The following is a 16,340-nucleotide window of genomic DNA, read 5'->3' as shown; positions in this document are numbered from 1 at the left end:
AAAAAGAAAGCTTAAGAAAATAGAAGAAAAACTAATGGAAGTTTGCACATGTCAAAAAAAAAAAAAAAGAATCTCCAAAAATTGACAAACACAATGCATTAGAAAAATTATAAACTTGAGAATTCAGAAAAATAAAGGCACAGTTACTTTCTAAAGTACAGAATCACACTTAGAGATCACTGAAATAATTCCAGTTTCAACATATTCCCTGTGGAGGAAAAAATCTGGGTTCATCAAGCAGAAATGCTCCCTATATCTTCTGTATTTAAAAACTTAGATCTACTTGAACTTTTAAGTGCACCATCTGCCAAAAAGTCTGTCTATTTTCTTATATAATCAAAACCTGGATTTCAGCTAGTATTAATAATACATCTATATTACCCATAATTGCTTCAAGCTTCATTTTGGCATGATTAAGGGTAATCATAATCCTTTGAAAAGTCCATAGTTTATTCTGTTTAAAGCTACTGTGAGAGTTAATGCATTTTCATTTTTCTACCTTCCATTCAATTAATCTGAAATCAAATATGCATTTCTTTTGATTGTGTAAACTTTTATCCTTCATCCCATATACCAAAATAGTAAGTTTAAGTGTCTAGCAGATAGGAATAGATTTATGTGTTTTGGTTACCAAATGCTATAAAAACCTTAAAATATGAACAACAGTATCACATTTATGCAAAGGTCATATGTAAAGTAGCTTCAGCCATCTGGGTTGAAGCTAAGAACCCACAAGTAATTGAAGGTCAAGGTCTCTGGTACAAAAAGTAGAGATTCCTTACTGCTGCTGTAGCTGCCCAGGGGTCTTCTATTGCCTCTTCATTGCCAACTACCCACAGCTGCAAGCAGCCAAAGTCAGACACACTCTGCAACAGCCGGCGAGGGAGAAGCTATAGGCCCCAGTACCCGTCTGCCAACGACATTCTGCTTTCAGGTATCTTCTCACACTGCTAGTCTTGCACATTTCTTTATTGTTCTGCCATTCCTGACTTCCTTGAAAATGGTGACAATTTCTCAAAAGCCTTCTTTCCTGCATAAAGGTAGAACTCTTGGCTCTACTCTTTTCTTATTGCACTATCAGGACAGCCCTCCCAAGACTTCAGGAGAAAGAAGGGGCCAAAGAATGAAGTTATTAGTGTTACTGCCTACACAGTACCTATTCCTAGAAAACATCAATTAATGACTCCAATCCCCTCCAACTCTCCAGCATTCAGCTTTCTTAGCTGAAGTGTTGTAGTCAATTCTATCTACTGTAGATCTTACTTCCAAAACAAAACATCTGTCATATCCCCCAAATCTTCCAAGCTTCTACCAAGAGGGAAACCTCTCTGGTTCCTACAATCAGCATCCCTCTACCTCTATCCTACAACCACTCAACTCAATGTCCCAGCCTCCCAAAGACAATATACAGACAACCTGAGGCCACTGAGCCTGAACACCTCGTGTTTTTCTTTTTTATTCTTTCTTTTTTAAATTATTTTCTTTTCTTCAGTTCCATGTCCCCTATTCACAATACAGGCAAAGGGCCTGGGCTAGGGTGTATGTGGGTGGGTTTACTCTGCCTCCTTTTTTTCTGAAAGAACAGCCTGTAGTAAGAACTCTCAGGTTTTGGGCAACTTCCTCCTAGATCTCTAAAATTGAAACCATGCTAAGTGGCTCCAGCACACTCTGTTACCCTGCTTATCACTGAACCGTGTACATCCTAGGACATAGGTCTTGTGGTAGACCTACCATGAGCAGAGCAACACTCCTCCCAGAGCATCTATAAGATACTAATATCTGCAACAACCATGCTTGAATCAGGTTTAGGAGCCCTGCGAATAAATGAAGCAGGGGGAAGATTTAAGTTCCCCTGTTCATCAAAGACTTTCTATAGCTGCCCTTCTACATAGGCCCGGACTGAGCATAAAAGTCTGACACAATGGGTTTCCAGTGATTATTCGTAAAAAGTTGCATCCAAAATGGAATTCTACTGAGGATAAGAATTCAGATATAAAGAGTTTACACCAAATCTCAATCATATGTAACCAAAGAGAGAGGTCTCCTTTGTATATCAATCTGACCAATAATGACTTGATTGCATATAGAATACAGCTCTCTGAAGTACAGTAAAGGATACCTTTGAAACTTCATTATAAAACAACCTGTATTAAGGCATTTATAGCTAGAGAGTTGAAATGTGTTAGGTTTTCAGAGCAGAGTATAGATATGCTTAAGGAATGGAGGAAATTTACAAAAATTCTAAACTTAATATTGCTTTATTCCCTTTTCCCATTTCTTACTGTCTCAGAAGAAGGGAATAATTCATCTTTTCTTGACTTTTTATATTCATTTACATGTTCCATAAATTATCTTATAATTATTTCACAGGTAAACTCCTAAGATAAATTCTCAAAAAAAACAAACCTTACTGTATATCTCTTGTTTGCTTTTCCCTGTTCTCCATCCTTCTTCCTGCTACTTATTCTGTAGGTCAAATTTTTCTTTTCTCAACTTTTCCTTTATGGATATTCTCAATCTCTGTTTCAGCTGATTTGCCCTAACAAACATAACTGCCACTAATTTTACATAAATAAATTACCTTACAACCATCCTATTTCAAGTCTTAGGACTCTTTTCAAAATAAATTATTCAAAATAAATTGTTATCCCTACTTGAGTCCAAGATTCTGCTGAAGTTATATGAGCGAGGCTTTAGAAATTTTTAACTGTTTCAAAACAACTGAGATTGGTTTAACTAAAAGCAAAGTACAGATGAATTCAAAGGGAAGATGGAGCCTTCCCTGGGTAAGAGCACTTTTATATTGCTATAACAAATTTGAAAGTCCTGAGATAATTACAAGTTATTGCTTTTTTTGATAATATAATACATAATATTTTAAGTTGCTTTTATGACAGGTTTTAAACCTTTAGCAGTGAAAATCACTTACTTACCCAGTGAGCTGTAACCGTGATATATTATCTGAAGAGAGAAATCTGAAATAATTTTAGGAGACAACAAATATCAGAGGCCTAAAGATGTATAGGACAGATGTGTACGGAATGAAAAGGGGGAGAGTTCCTAGAGCTAAAATAAAGAGGTTTGGCCATGTGACTGAAGCCAGGTGCCCTGGGCGAAGGGGGCAGGCATGGAGGTGGGGAATGAAGGAGCTGAGAGAACCCAAGTAATCAACAGGAAAGCCACTGAATATGTTTTCCAAAATCAGCCATCCCCCATTGCCCCAGCTTCCTCCCTCTCCTCCCTCCTTCCTAACTTTTTCCAACTGAGGTTTCTGAGAAAGGAGAGATGATAAGGCAAGGGACAAGAGTCAATCTTGGTATCCAAAGACACCAAGGGAAGGAATAGGAAGGAACAGGAATAATAAGCTTACGCATCAATTCCCCCAAAGAAGATTATAGTAACAAAGCACCCACTGGAGATTCTGAAGGAAAACAGGGAGGAAAGAATGAAAGATGGGAATCAGAATTCTAGAGGGAAAAACAATATTCATTAGAAACCAAATATTGCATAATCAGCATTTCTTTTATTCCAACTGTCTCCACAAAGTTAAAAGAGTCAAACTACTTCCAAAACCTGACCTTTGAATAATTTAACTACTTTACCATCACCCCCCAGGCAAACTGAAATGTATTGGGAAAAGTATATCAAGAGAGAGTGTGTTTGGAAGACATGGCTAGATGCGAGATGGAAAGGAGAAGTGAGTTGGGGGAAATTGGAGGGGGACACAAACCATGAAAGACTGTGGACTCTGAAAAACAAACTGAGGGTATTGGAAGGGAAGGGGTACAGGATTGGGTGAGCCTGGTGGTAGGTATTATGGAGGGTACATATTGCATGGAGCACTGGGTGTGGTGCATAAACAATGAATCTTGGAACACTAAAAAGAAATAAAAAATATATAAAAAATAAAAAAGAGAGAGAGTGTGTGCACATTAGGTTGTGTCAGCTCTTTGTAACCTATCAACAGCCAGCACTGAAAACATTCACTGTACAGAATTCAGACCTAATGATGAATTTTTCCATTTTTACTTTTTAAAATTCCATTGTTCTCCCACAGAATTAGTGAGATAAAAAGTGTTGTGTACCTTTTTTTTTTTCCCTCATCCAAAGGCTGGTTAGTAGACTTCTCCTGCCCTTCCGAAATAAGTTATTGCAAATAACCCAGTGCCCTCTACTGGCGTTCTGGCCACACTGCTTCTCTAGCCTCTGTGGCTACCTGGGTTGTTGTTTTTTTGGTTTGTTTGTTTGTTTGTTTGTTTAATATTTTATTTATTTATTTGACAGATATCACAAGTAGGCAGAGAGGCAGACAGACAGAAAGGAGAAAGCAGGCTCCCTGCGGAGCAGAGAGCCCGACATGGGGCTCCATCCCAGCACCCTGGGATCATGACCCAAGCCGAAGGCAGAGGCTTTAACCACTGAGCCACCCAGGTGCCCCTACCTGGGTTATTTTTGAACATTCTGCAGCTCCAGCTCTGAAGATAAATTAGTGGCTTAAGAAAAGTGCTATAAGCCATCAGGGAGATTCAAATCAAAACCACACTGAAGAGAAATTTAAAAATTAATAAAAATTTTTTAAAAAGAAATTAAAACACACACACACACATACACACACACACACACACACACACACACTGAGATACCACCTTACACCAGTTAGAATGGCCAAAATTAACAAAACAGTAAACAACATGTGTTGGAGAGGATTTGAAGAAAGGGGAACCCTCTTACACTGTGGGTGGGAATGCAAGTTGGTGCAGCCACTTTGGAAAATAGTGTGGAGGTTCCTTAAGAAATTAAAGATAGATCAGTGGAAGATGGCAGATGAGTAGCAGATGGAGGTGACATCAGGTCGCAGGAGTTCAGTTAGATAGTTAGCAAACCATTTTGAACACCTACAAACCCAAGAGGAGATTGAGAAGAAAATTTTCTAGAAACAGAAAATGGACCATTTTCTGAAAGGACATGTGGAGAAGTGAACCCAAAGGGATGGGAAGATAGACCGCAGTGGGAGGGGCCAGCACCCAGCAAGCAGAGGATCAACAGAGCACAAAATCAGAACTTTTAGAAGTCTGCTCCACTGAGGGAAATCGCTCCAGAGGCTAAGCAGGGGTGGAGCCTTGCCGGGACAGTGTGGCCTTAGGTGCCACAGGGTCACAGAAGGATCAGGTGTGTCTGAGTGTAGCAGAGCTCTCAGGTATTAGAGCAGTGAAGCTGACTACAGAGACTACAGAGACGCTGAGCAGTGAGCGCTCAGCTCCGCATTACCTTAAACTGTGATCCACAGCACAGTGGGGCCAGTGCTCTTTGAGCAGGGACCTCACAAGTGGCAGATCCCAGAAGACCAAACTTCCTCCACTGGAAGAGCAGTGCACAGGAATGTGCTGGGTTTGGAGACTCCAAACGGGGCTGTGTGCCAGAGACAGAAACACTCTGTCACAGGCCAAGTGGCCCAGAGTGCGGCCAGACACCAGGAAAATAGGAGGGATTGACTACTTTTCTCCAAGGGTGCACTGAGGAATGGGGCCCCAAACTCATGGCTCCTCTGGCCAGAGATTGGGAGGCCGCCATTTTCATTCCCATCCTCCAAAGCAGTACAGAAAGCGTTCAGGGAACAAAAACTCCAAGAGCAAACCCAAGCAGATTACTTAGCCCAGCCCCTAGCAAGGTCAATGCAATTCCACCTTGGTCAAAGACATTTGAGAATCACTACAATAGGCCCCTCCCCCAGAAGATTAGCAAGAACATCCAGCCAAGACCAAGCTTACTGATCAAAGAGAACAGAGGAATTCCAGAGGAGGGGAAAGCAAAGTATGGAATACATGTTTTTCTCCCCATGATTCTTTAGCCTTGCAAAGTTAACTAAATTTTATAAATTTTTTTTCTTATTCTAATTTTCTTAACTTTCCCCTCTTTCCTCTTTTAATCTTTTTTAACTAGTTTATCTTAACAATACCTTTCTTTAAAAAACATCTTTTTAAACCTTCATTTTATAGTCATATTTTATCCTTCTTGTATCTAACTTTATTTTTTGTGTACACAAAGATTTTTTTTTCCTAAAAAATTTTGAGATACGATTTCTTCTAAGAGATCAAAATATACCCTAAATCTACCAAAGGGCTTAGTTCTAGCCTCCAGCCCGAGCAAATTCTCTCCACTTTTTTTCTTTCTTTTTCCAACCAACATATCAATTCATTTTTTAGAATTTTTTTAAAATGTTCATTTTTACAGTCATATCCCATCCCTTCGTTGTGTTTACCCTTATTTTTGTGTATATATATATAAGTTTTTCTTCCTTTAAAATTTTGGGAGGTAGGTATTTCTAAGAGACCCAAATATACCCAAAATCAAGTGGGTGGCTCTGTTCTATTCACCAGTCTAATATAAATATATATTTTTTATTTTTCTTAAATTTTTTTTACCCTTTTTCTTCACCCCCAAATTTGGGATCTATTCTGATTTGATTACTGTACGTTTTTATGGGGTCTTTGCCACCCTTTTAGTATTTTATTCTCTCGTTCATATATTCTTATCTGGATAAAATGACCAGTTCAAAAAACTCACTACAAAGAAAAGGAACAAGAGGCAGTACTGAAGGCTAGGAACCTAATCAATATGGACATTCATAATTAATGTTGGATCTAGAGATCAGAATGACAATACTCAAGTGCTAGCTGGGTTTGAAAAAGGCATGGAAGATGTTAGAGAAACCCTGTCTGGAGAAATAAAACCCCTTTCTGGAGAAATAAAAGAACTAAAATCTAACTAAGCCAAAATCAAGAAGCTATTGATGAGGGGCAATCAAAAATGGAAGCTCTTCTGCTAGAATAAATGAGGCAGAAGAAAGAATTAGTGATATAGAAGACCAAATGATGGAGAATAAAGAAGCTGAGCAAAAGAGAGACAGACAACTACTGGACAACGAGGGGAGAATTCGAGAGATAAGTGATACCATAAGACAAAACAATATTAGAATAATTGGGATCCCAAAAGAAGAAGAGAGAGGGGGGCGAAGGTGTATTGAAGCAAATTATAGCAGAGAATTTCCCAGATTTGGAGAAAGTAAACAAACCTCAAAATCCAGGAGTCACAGAAAACCTTCCTCAAAATCAATAAAAATATGTTCACACCCCATCATCTAATAGTAAACCCTACAAGTCTTAGTGACAAAGAGAAAATCCTGACAGCAGCTCGGAACAAGAAGTCTGTAACATACAATGGTAGAAATACTAGATTGGCAGCAGACCTATCCACCAAGACCTGGCAGGCCAGAAAGAACTGGCATGATATATTCAGAGCACTAAATGAGAAAAACATGCAGCCAAGAATACTATATCCAGCTAGGTTATCATTGAAAATAGAAGGAGACATAAAAATCTTCCAGGACAAACAAAAACTAAAAGATTTGCAAACACCAAACCAGACCTACAGGATACATTGAAAGGGGTACTCTAAGCAAAGAGAGAGCCTAAAACCAGTAGACCAGAAAGGAACTGAGACAATATACAGTAACAGTCACCTTACAGGCAATACAATGGCACTAAATGCAGATTTTGCAATAGTTACCCTGAATGTAAATGGGTTAAATGCCCCAATCAAATGCCACAGAGTATGAGAATGGATTAAAAAAAAAAAATCAATATGCTGTCTACAAGAAACTCATTTTAGACCCAAAGACACCTCCAGATTTAAAGTGCGGGGGTGGAAAAGAATTTACCATGCTAATGGACATCAAAAGAAAGCTAGGGTGGTAATCCTTATATCAGATCAATTTGATTTTAAGCCAAACACTATTATAAGAAATGAGGAAGGACACTATATCATACTCAAAGGGTCTGTCCAACAAGAAGATCTAAGAATTTTAAATATCTATGTCCCTAACATGGGAGCAGCCAAATATATAAACCAATTAATAACAAAGTCAAAGAAACACATTGACAATAATACAATAATAGTAGGGGACTTTAATACCCCCCTCACTGAAATGGACACATCATCCAAACAAAAGATCAACAAGGAAATAAAGGCCTTAAGTGACATACTGGACCAGATGGACATCACAGATATATTCAGAACATTCCATCCCAAAGCAACAGAATATATATCCTTCTCTAGGGCACATGGAACATTCTCCAGAATAGATCATATCCTGGGTCACAAATCAGGTCTTAACTGGTACCCAAAGGTTGGGATCATTCCCTGCATATTTTCAGACCACAATGCTCTGAAGCTAGAACTCAATCACAAGAGGAAATTTGGAAAAAATCCAAATACATGGAAACTAAAGAGTATCCTACTAAAAATGAATGGGTCAACCAGAAAATTAAAGAAGAATTGAAAAAATTCATGGAAACAAATAATGAAAAGACAACTGTTCAAAATCTGTGGGACACAGCAAAGGCAGTCCTGAGAGGAAAGTTGACAGCAATACAAGCCTTCCTCAAGAAACAAGAAAGGTCTCAAGTACACAACCTAACCCTACACCTAAAGGAGATGGAGAAAGAACAGCAAAGAAAGCCTAAACCCAGCAGAAGAAAAATAATAAAGATCAGAGCAGAAATCAATGAAACAGAAACCAAAAAAAAAAAAAACAGTAGACTGAATCAACGAAACTAGGAGCTGGTTCTTTGAAAGAATTAATAAGATCGATAAACCCCTGGACAGACTTCTCAAAAAGAGAAGAGAAAGGACCCAAGTTAAAAAAAAAAATCCTGAATGAAAGAGTAGACATCACAACCAACACCAAAGAAAAACAATTATAAGAACATATTATGAGCAAATATACACCAGCAAATTTGACAATCTGGAAGAAATGGATGCATTCCTAGAGATGTATAAACTGCCAAAACTGAACCAGGAAGAAATAGAATTCCTGAACAGTCCCACAACAAGTAAGGAGATTGAAGCAGTCATCTAAAATCTCCCAACAAACAAGAGCCCAGGGCCGGACGGCTTCCCAGGGGAATTCTACCAAACATTTAAAAGAAGAATTAATACCTATTTTCCTGAAACTGTTCCAAAAAATAGAAATGGAAGGAAAACTTCCAAACCCATTTTATGAGGTCAGCATTAGCTTGATCCCAAAACCAGACAAAGACTCCATCAAAAAGAAGAATTACAGGTTCCTGGGTGTCTCAGTGGGTTGAAGCCTCTGCCTTCGGCTCAGGTCATGATCCCAGGATCCTGAGATTGAGCCCCCCATAAGGCTCTCTGCTCCACGAGGAGCCTGCTTCCTCCTCTCTCTCTGCCTGCCTCTCTGCCTGCTTGTGATTTCTGTCTGTCAAAAAAATAAACAAAATCTTTTTAAAATGTATATTAAAGTAAAAGAAAAATTACAGACCCATATCTTTAATGAACACAGATACAAAAATTTTCACCATAATACTAGCCAATAGGATCCAATGGTACATTAAAAGGATTATTCACCATGACCAAATGGTATTTATTCCAGGCTGCAAGTTTGGTTCAACATCCACAAATGTGATACCATACATTAATAAACGAAAGAACAAGAACCATATGATACTCTCAACAGATGCTGAAAAAAGCATTTGACAAAGTACAGCATCCTTTCTTGATCAAAAATCTTCACAGTGAAGGCACAGAGGGTACATGCTTCAATATCATCAAATCCACCTATGAAAAACCCACAGCAAATATCATTCTCAATGGGGAAAAACTGAGAGCTTTTCTGCTGAGGTCAGGAACATGGAACAGATGTCCACTACAACCACTGCTATTCAACATAGTACTAGAAGTCCCAGCCTCAGCAATCAGACAACAAAAAGAAATAAAAGGCTTCTTAATTGACAAAGAAGAAGTCAAACTCTCACTCTGCAGAAGATATCATACTTTATGTGGAAAACCCAAAAGATTCCACTCCAAAACAACTAGAACTCATACAGGAATTCAGTGAAGTGTCAGGATATGAAATCAGTGCACAGAAATCAGTTGCATTTCTATACACCAACAACAAGACAGAAGACATAGAAATTAAGGAGTCAATCCCATTTACAACTGCACCCAAAACCATAAGATACCTAGGAATAAACCTAACCAAAGAGGCAAAGAATCTGTACTCAGAAAACTATAAAGTGCTCATTAAAGAAATTGAGGAAAACAAAAGAAAGGGGAAAATGTTCCATGCTCATGGATTGGAAGAACAAATATTGTGAAAATGTCTATGCTAACTAAAGCAATCAACACATTTCATGCAATCCCTATCAAAATACCATCCTTTTTTTTTTTAAAGAAATGGAACAAATAATCCTAACATTCATATGGAAACAGAAAAGACCCCAAATAGTCAGAGGAATGTTGAAATAGAAAGCCAAAGTTGGTGGCATCACAATTCCAGACTTCAAGCTCTATTACAAAGCTATAATCATCAAGACAGTGTGGTACTGGCACAAAAAGAGACACATAAATCAGTAGAACAGAATAGAGAGCCCAGAAATGGATCCTCAACTCTATTGGCCAACTAATCTTTGACAAAGCAGTAAAGAATGTCCAATGGAAAAAAGACAGTCCCTTCAACAAATGGTGTTGGGAAAATTGGACAGCCACATGCAGAGGAATTAAACTGATTATTTCCTTACACCACACACAAAAATAGACTCAAAATGGATGAAAGACCTCAATGTGGGACAGGAACCTTTCAAAATCCTTGAGGAGAAAACAGGCAACAACCTCTTCAACCTCAGCCACAGCAACTTCTTTCTAGGAACATCACCAAAGGCAAGGGAAGCAAGGGCAAAAATGAACTATTAGGACTTCATCAAGATCAAAAGCTTTTGCATGGCAAAGGCAACAGTCAACAAAACCAAAATACAACTGACAGGATGGGAGAAGATATTTTCAAATGACATCTGTAAAAAGGCTAGTACCCAAAATCTAGAAAGAACTTATCAAACTCAACACCCAAAGAACAAATAATCCAATCAAGAAATGGGCAGAGGACATGAACCGACATTTCTGCAAAGACCATCCAGATGGCCAAAAGACAGATGAATAAGTGCTCCACATCACTCGGCATCAGGAAAATACAAATCAAAACCACAATCAGATACCACCTCACACCAGTCAGAATGGCTAAAATTAAGTCAGGAAATGATAGATGCTGGGGAGGATGCAGAGTAAGGGAGTCTCTCCTACACTGTTGGTGGAAATGCAAGCAGGTGCAGCCACCCTAGAAAACAGCATGGAGGTTCCTCAAAAAGTTTAAAATAGAGCTACCCTACAACCCAGTAGTCACACTACTGGGTATTTACCCTAAAGATATAAATGTAGGGATCTGAAGGGGCCCATGCACCCAAATGTTTATAGCAACAATGTCCACAATAGCCAAACTATGGAAAGAACCTAGATGTCCATCAGCAGATGAATGGATAAAGAAGATATATATATAATATATATATAATAATATACAATGAAATACTATGCAGTCATCAAAAGAAATGAAATCTTGCCATTTGCAATGACGTGGATGGAACTAGAGGGTATTATGCTAAATGAAATAAGTCAATCACAGAAAGACAATTATCATATGCTCTCCCTGATATGAGGAATTTGAAAGGCAAAGAGGGGGGGCTTAGAGGGTAGGGAAGGAAAAAAATGAAACGATGGGATCAGGAAGGAGACAAACAATAAGAGTCTCTTAATCTCACAAAACAAACTGAGGATTGCTGGGGAGAGGTAGGATATGAAGAGGGTGGTTGGGTTATCGACATTGGGGAGGGTATGTGCCATGGTGAGTTCTGTGAAGTGTGTAAGCCTGTACCCCTGAGATAAATAATACATTATATGTTAATTTTAAAAAAATAAATCAATTAATTAATTAAAAATAGAGCTTCCCCATGACCCTGCCATTGCACTACTGGGTATTTACCCCAAGAATACTGATTTAGTGAAAAGAAGGGCCATCTGTACCCCAATGTTCAGAGCAGAAATGGCCACTATTGCCAAACTGTGGAAAGAATCAAGATGCCCTTCAACAGACGAACGGATAAAGAAGATTGGTCCATATATACAATGGAGTATTATGCCTCCATCAGAGAGGATGAATATACAAGCTTTGTATCAACATGGACGAGATTGGAAGAAATTATGCTGAGTGAAATAAGTCAGGCAGAGAGATTCAAGTATCATATGGTTTCACATACTTGTGGAGCATAAGGAATAACACAGAAGACATTGAGAGATGAGAAGAGAAGTGTGTTGGGGGAAACCAGAATGGAAGACAAACCATGAGAGACTGTGGATTCTGATAAACAAACTGAGGGTTTTGGAGAGGAGGGAGGTGGGGGTTGGGTGAGCCTGGGTGGTGGGTATTATGGAGGGCACATATTGCATGGAGCACTTGGTGTGACGCATAAACAATAAATGCTGGAACACTGAAAAGAAATAAAATGAAAAAAAAAAGAAAAGTGCTGTTTGGATTGAACACAAATCATTTGACAAAGAGAAGGAGAAATAGGTATAATGGACTCTAAAATCAAGCAGTACAATTATTTATGGCAGGGTAAATGATTATGTCACTGCCCTCTTTCCAAAAAACATCCAACTTGATTTAAAAAAAACAAAAAAGCTTTGTTGCATAGCTGAATTACTATTAACTGTGGATTTACATTACTGGCTTCAGAAGAAGACAATGAACTGAATCAAATCTAACCAAAGTGACCCAGCAACCAAGAGAGTAATGAGAGAGCATCATGCTAGGCAATAATGGGGGGAACCTAATTTTCTCCAGATTTACATCCTCTTAGTCCAAGCTGGAAATGGGCTGAGGAAGTCAGATGCTGTGAGGAAACAAAGCTCCTTGAGAAGGACAAGTTGAGCACTTCCAGAAAGCAACCCTTTCAAACTTCTTGAGAACCATTTCTTGACAGAACCTTTAACCCTATAGTCCTTGATTCAATGGCTTTTTAAATGACATAAGAGGGTGACCCTTGGTTGGGGGGTTTTCCAATAGGGGGCTTTGTCCTCCATCCAAATATTCATTTTAACCTCATATGTGAAAAAATCAGAACCTCCAAATTTGCTACCAAAAACTAGCAAATAATCTAAGAATAATTTCAGTCTGCGATCTATGAGGTCTCCCTGTGAAAAAGAGAAAGGACATCACCACGGCCACCTGCTCCATTCTGACTGGTCTGTTCCTGTAACCAGAGGCCTTATAAGTGACATTCCCTTACAACACAAGATATCAGGAAATGGTTTCTTTTGCCACTAAAATAGTGAATTGTGGTCCTGCCTCAGCAATGTTGAGTCATTTATGTGCCAGGAATTGGACAAAGTTTGGAGGAACAGAAATAAATAAAACACAGTCTCTACCCACAAGGATTTGAGTCAAGTTGGATACAAAGACAAATGAACATAATTAGAACATAACATTGTAAACAGCAATAAAAATATGCACAAAGTAGGAACAAAGAAGAGAGGGTTCTAACAAGATCCATGGTTTCAAAGTCATAGTTTTTTTGTACCCCCAAATTCATCATTTCATTCACTGAGGATTTGGGAACCACCAGGATTCCTCTCAGACATTTCTGATACAAGTTGCAAAGGAAAGAGCTAATGATAAATACATTAGCCAAAACATGCCAAAATATGATTTACTCATAACCAGAGAAGAATTCAACATAAATGGCAAACTACTCAAAAACACAGAAGAGGAAGTTTCAAGGAGAGAATGGTAGTCTATGTTAGATAGAGATTAGGCTGAAGAAAATTCAAACTGAAATAACAGACTGATGGATTTGACAGTAAAGAGGTCACTGCTGAGTTTAAGACCAACCACTGAGTTTAAGAGTGATGAATACAAGAAGCCAGGCTGAAAAACATGTGTTTAAACAGGAAATATAGCAGTCATGGATAGTATTATAGGTGCAATTACCTTAAGTGAATGCCATGGAAGACAGCACAGGAAAGCATCTTCCTCAGGGACAATAGCCTTTCCTATGTATGAAGTTGAGAGCAAGGGCTCCCCAGTCATAGAGATCTGGGTTCATAGTCTAGCTGTGTCATTTAAAGTAATTTCACTCTAACTTTCTATAAAATTAGATAATTGTAGTACTTACCTCATAGAAAAAGTATCTAGAGAATAAACACTCATTATGGAAGCTGGAAAGAAGTCAGAGAAACCACCATATTTCTTCAACTCTAAAATTCATGTTTTAACATTTCTGAAATCAAGGTACCTTATAGTTTATTATCAGCATTTTCCCCTAGCAGCACATAAAATAATGACTCATCTAACAACCAATGGCATCTTAATGTTTAATGAGAGAGTTAATCCTAGGGACTAACCCTGGAGCAGTTGGGTAACTAGCCTAGCTTTATGCAAATTGGCTCGTGAAAAATGTTAAAATGTTAAAATGAATGTTGTGCTTAAATTCACAGGGGTTTAAAAAAGTCTTCTGTGTCCTTTCTACTCATAATACAGTCACAAACAGCAGCAGAGCGTCACCTGGGATCTTGTGAGACATGCAGAATCTCAGACCCTACCCCAGATCTATCAAATCAAAACCCTCAACTTAACAAGGCCTCTAGGCAGTTTGTGTCTATAGTCAAGTTTGAAAAGCACTGTTCCAGCTCTTTTGTTGGGATATTTTTTTTAAGTTGAAGATATTGGTATAGTTAGAGTTTGGATTCATTTCCCTAACTACTGACCAAATTGTATTCTTTCATTAAAAATATAATGACAGGGACATGTGGGTAGCTTAGTCCATTGAGCATCTGCCTTCAGCTCAGGTCATGATCCCAGGGTCCTAGGATCAACTCCCACATTGGGCTCCCTGCTCATCAGGGAACCTGCTTCTCCCTCTGCCTGCCACTCCCTCTGTTTGTGCTCTCTCTCTTTAAAAATATATATAAAGGTTAACTGGGATTAGTTTGATTCTTTAAAATCTTTCAACATTTATGATGTATCTGGGGATTAATATAACTTTACATGGAAATTAAAATCTCTGGAAATCACATAACATTAATACCAAAGCTGGGGAGATGGGGAATAAAGTTTACTTGGAAAAAAATTTTTTCTTCTGTAGCATTGCTGAATTTGGTTTTTATATGATATTCCAGAATGACACACTTGTTCTGTTGGCCAAGAGGAGTACCACCGAGACTGAACACTTATTACACACAAGGACTGAACACTTAAAGACTCCACTATCCTGGCCCAACCAGCCCAGGTGAAAAATAAGCTGCCAAATGTTTGATTGAACATCACACAATTAGAAATACTGGGTTGTCATGAAATTTGTTGTTTGGTGATATCTATCGTAGAAAATATAAATCATTAATAGGGTCTTTTCATGATGCCCTTTTTAAAGATAACAGTACAATCATGACCAGAGGTAGTACAACTTTGATTATTCTACTATCCTCTGTGGTATGTTCAATCAAAAGGGAATGTAAAATTAGAAAGCATAGCCCTGAAATGGAATAGTTAATCTTCCACATAAAGAGTCTGGATTGGCTGCCAGAATGCAAATAGCTAGAGTGATGAATGTGAAAAGATCAGCAGTCCAGATAAACCCCTGGACACTGTTACTTTATAGTGCAAATAAATTAGGTTTTCTATAATTAATGTAGGCAGGAGGAATTGGATTTGAGACTTTTTTTTTTCTTGGTTTTATTACATTGAGTAGGCACATGTGCTCTCTCCATAAGCTCAGAAATCTGGTTTCCATCCCCAGCTTCTTGCTTCAAGTGTCCCTTTGCCAGCTGGTCAAGACTTAGCCAAGCCCACACAGGTACTTTCTCACCCAAGGCCCAACTCTGCTCCATGGAAAATACTCACACTCACTTTTCTTTGCCCCAGTAAACAATGGGTGCAAGTTACTCTCTAGGCAGTAGCCTTTTTGTCGCCCCCACCCCCCAAATCAGCAAAGCAGTCTATTCTTTCAGATTCCCTGGGCAGGAGTCACATTCCTATTTCCTATACCTGGCAGCATCAGTGGACACATTGGAAGCTCTCCAAGTAGAGCTTTCTCCACTGTGAAAGCCTGTCTTGTTTTTGGTTCCCCCAGAGGCAAACACTGAGGGAAGGATTCAAGACCAAGTGGTTTACTGGGGAGATTAGCTCAGAAAACACTGGTGGAGGAATGGGAAGCCTAGATATGGTTGATACTGTGATGTATCCATATTCCCTCAAGAAGGAAGGCTACAGGTGTTACCAAAAGAGCCTCAGCTATCAGTCCTCTTTGGAGAATGCCTTAGCTAAAGAAAATTGAGTTTCCCAAGTTAGGTAGGTTTCCTTCTAGGCACAGCCCACACCCAGTGGCTAATCACTGTGGCGTTAAAAATGCCAAAACTTGGGGCGCCTGGGTGGCTTAGTG

The 16,340-nt window shown here is 38.7% G+C and overlaps 1 non-coding gene across 1 annotated transcript; it reads right to left on the bottom strand.

Moving 5' to 3' along the window:
* Positions 1-1,494: 1,494 nt before the first annotated feature.
* On the bottom strand, positions 1,495-1,608 carry LOC122894738. Its single transcript, XR_006381810.1, has one exon. It is a non-coding gene; the product is annotated as a small nucleolar RNA SNORA51 (small nucleolar RNA).
* Between the last annotated feature and the right edge of the window lie 14,732 nt (positions 1,609-16,340).

Source organism: Neovison vison, chromosome 13 (assembly GCF_020171115.1).
Source record: "Neovison vison isolate M4711 chromosome 13, ASM_NN_V1, whole genome shotgun sequence".
Taxonomy (NCBI): Eukaryota; Metazoa; Chordata; class Mammalia; order Carnivora; family Mustelidae; genus Neogale; species Neogale vison.
The sequence above is the reverse complement of the archived record's forward strand: the minus strand, read 5'-3'. Positions and strand labels throughout refer to the sequence as shown.